The sequence below is a fragment of the Lolium rigidum genome, chromosome 1 (genome assembly GCF_022539505.1).
Source record: "Lolium rigidum isolate FL_2022 chromosome 1, APGP_CSIRO_Lrig_0.1, whole genome shotgun sequence".
NCBI classification, from domain to species: Eukaryota; Viridiplantae; Streptophyta; class Magnoliopsida; order Poales; family Poaceae; genus Lolium; species Lolium rigidum.
The window spans coordinates 64,070,401-64,073,869 of NC_061508.1; the positions used below are offsets into that span (position 1 = coordinate 64,070,401).

A 3,469-nucleotide genomic window follows, 5' to 3' on the forward strand; every position below is an offset into this window, starting at 1 on the left:
CTGCAGGTGTAGAACACACGATTTGCTGATATATAGAAATAGCTATTCAGTGAAAGATGACAATGAAAAAGTGCTTAATTTAGATTTCTGGGTGTCATTGTGTTTGCTGGTTATGCAGACTTGCTCTACTCTTAGCGCATGGCATGTAGTTCATGGTTATTTGTATGTATCTAACCAATTATGTTAGAAATGGCAAACCTACAATAAAAGGAAATTTGCAGGATACACCATGTATGTTTTAAAATATACATGATTTGAGAACATAAATACTTCTATTAATCACTTCCTTGCTCATATCTTTGACACTATTGCTTTTGCTTTGTAGAAATTTGATGATTTCTTTGTATGAAATATGAGATATGCCCACAAGCCCACAAACACCACTTTGGATCACTTTGAACGCATCAATGGCAAACTATAGGCATCATTATTTGTTTGAAAGAATATTTGAACAGAAATTTAATGGAGAGCACCGCTTGGACCACCCACTTCAATGAATAGTAGAGGCCAAGGACCCAACAAGAGGAGCCAGAACACGCCAAGCACGGCACCGACGAGTCCGTCCGGTCTGAACTTGCAAGGGTAGCCGCAGGAGATCTCTACATTACCAATGAGACAGCGCTTGAGACGTTGCCTTCAGTTGTTTGCTTTTAATCTTTTAGATGTATGATATGTACTGAAACATACTAAGGACGTACTATTACAATGTAATTTCACGCATTGCTTATCTTCCATTTACTATTACACCTCCGCATCACTGTCGTAATTTGACAACAAAGCATCCTTTGTTCTTCAACTCCTGGCTTGGCGTGCCGCCGCGCCTGTCCTTGCAGTGATGTAACGGTAATACGGTATGCATCTTTGTTAGAGCAAGACGATTCAATTACCGCCATATATACCGGTAATTGTTGAGGCGAGTGCGAGAGGTTGGAGCTCTCGACCTCAGAACTGCACATCAGATCACCAGCTTATAAAGTTGTAGTTATCCGCAAATCATAGGCTCAGAACATCAATTAAGTAAAACATGGAGGAATTGAAGTGTAGTTTGTCTATAAGTCAACTACAGATGGTAACAGCAACACAATAAATTGGACCTCAGAACTGCACATCAGATCACCAGCTTATAAAGTTGTAGTTATCCGCAAATCATAGGCTCAGAAGTCAGAACATCAATTAAGTAAAACATGGAGGAATTGAAGTGTAGTTTGTCTATAAGTCAACTACAGATGGTAACAGCAACACAATAAATTGGACCTCAGAACTGCACATCAGATCACCAGCTTATAAAGTTGTTGTTAGCCGCAAATCATAGGCTCGAACATCAATTAAGTAAAACATGGAACGAAGAGGCCAAGTTCAGAGTTGCTCAGGTGAAATTTATAAAAAAAGAGGCCAAGTTCAGAGGTGCTCGATGTCACCTGAAGATTCAGGTGGCAATGTGACGACCCAAGTTGTCACAAGGGCACTGGTTTTTGGGGTGAGAGAGGCTCGAACTCTCGACCTCAGGATCACTCGCATTAGCTATGAGACCTACGCGCTAGCCAACTGCGCCACCACCCCCTTGTGCTAAAACAGCGAAACAGGCTATCTTTATTGATTGTACCAGAGTGGATGGTTTTCTTTATGGATCATTCATGCTGACATGAATAGGAGTATTTCTAACGACTGCAGCTGAATTAATCTCGTGAGCATTCGTACTGACATACGGAGTACATACTTTTAACGCCTCTAGCTGCATCAAATCGAGGACTTCCTCTGCGGTTCATATAACATGACATCACTATGCAAGACCAAACATAATCATGAGGAAATTCAAGTTTTGTCAATTCTAGTGTAACTTCATGTATTATATCAACCCTGCTTCAGCCTTCAGCGCGACACAAGACATACAAGAAGAGCAGTGCCCTTCTACCAGCATGATAATCCAAGCACTAGAATTCAGCAATTCACATTGAATTAGATCAACAATCTGTTTCATCAGTCATACCAATGGACAACAGGTCCTGTTTCCAAGGATTACAGGTTTATGACATATCAATATTCAAGATACCGATATGTAGTTACGCAACACTTTTTGAGATTGACAGACATCACATCTAGGGGCACATGCCTGAGTACTGGCAGCCTGGCATTATACTGAATCTACTAGGCCAGAAATTACACATGGGCTGCCAGGCGCAAAACAACTTAATACTATTTGGTGGAGTAGTCCTTGGGCGCAATCACCAGACCACGGCCCTTACGAGCTCCTCTGTAGACAGTCTCCACAATGTTGACAAACTCCTGCTTGTCTTTTATTGCCCAGTTGACATGGTTGTTGTTTGCCGTCCAAAGATCAATCATGATGTGCTTGTTGCGAAAGAAGAACATCACTGTTGATGGGTCATATAGCGGTCATATAGCTCACACGTGGTGTTGAAGTCAGGAACCTCGGTGATGTTCTTCTTTTGTTAGCAGCAACAGAAGCGAATATCTGCTATATGCAAAATCCAGACCAGTACACATGTGCCTCGATCTGTGGCTGAATATCTTTGTAGTACCTGCAACACGACTTTCCTATGGATATGTGTTTCTTCCCATTCAGTTAAACAACGCTCCCTGAAACAGCTGGGTGAGATATCTCCATTCTGAAGAACACAGGGCACAGGTTCCATTACTCACACAAGCTAGGCTAGGTGCCAGTAGCAACCATGATAGTCACAGACAACTTTTTTTTAGATAAAAGGGATCATCCCCTATTTCATTAAACGAAACCGTTACACTACAGAGTTTTCCATCCTTGCACACCACAACCCACCAGTGAACCCACTACAACAGCAAACCTGAAACTAAACAGTTCTGATCACAGCCAACTTGACTCAATCAAACGGCCCCAACAAACTAGACTCTTGGAGGAAGCAACAATGAACATCTTGGGTTTGTAAAATAAAGCCATATGGCCATGAATATCAGAAGATTGTATGCACGGTACACAACAAGGACCACTGCATACAGATTTGGCACAACAGAAACCAAAGGATTCAGAAAGGTATGTGAATTGCGCATTTTGGCCAGAGGTTTCTATAATTCCATTAGACATACATGCTACGAGTTCCACCTGAGAAGAAACAGACAAACAAGAGTCCAGGAAAAGTTTCGTCACGTACCAGCTCAAGAGGAATGAATCACTCACGCTTTAGACATGAGACCTGCGTGCCAGCCAACTGCACCACTACCCGTTGCGCGATGACTGCAAAACTAACTTGCTTGCAACTGGCAACAGATATATATCACGAAAGTTATAAAATAAGAAAACTTGCGACTAGCCTGTTAATCATATAAAAGTTGCAACTCACCAAGTATCAACAGGCAAGCTTGATGCATATGGTTTGATACTGCTAACTTCATTCCTACAAATAAGAAAAGAAAGAAGATGAATGAAATTGTTCTTAAGTAATAACTCGACAATGTGATGTTAAAGACAAGATCC

At 41.4% G+C, this 3,469-nt stretch overlaps 1 non-coding gene across 1 annotated transcript; it reads right to left on the bottom strand.

The window, feature by feature from the left end:
* Positions 1-1,473: 1,473 nt before the first annotated feature.
* TRNAM-CAU lies at positions 1,474-1,560 on the bottom strand. The gene is given in 2 exon segments: positions 1,474-1,509; positions 1,523-1,560. It is a non-coding gene; the product is annotated as a tRNA-Met (tRNA).
* Positions 1,561-3,469: the final 1,909 nt, after the last annotated feature.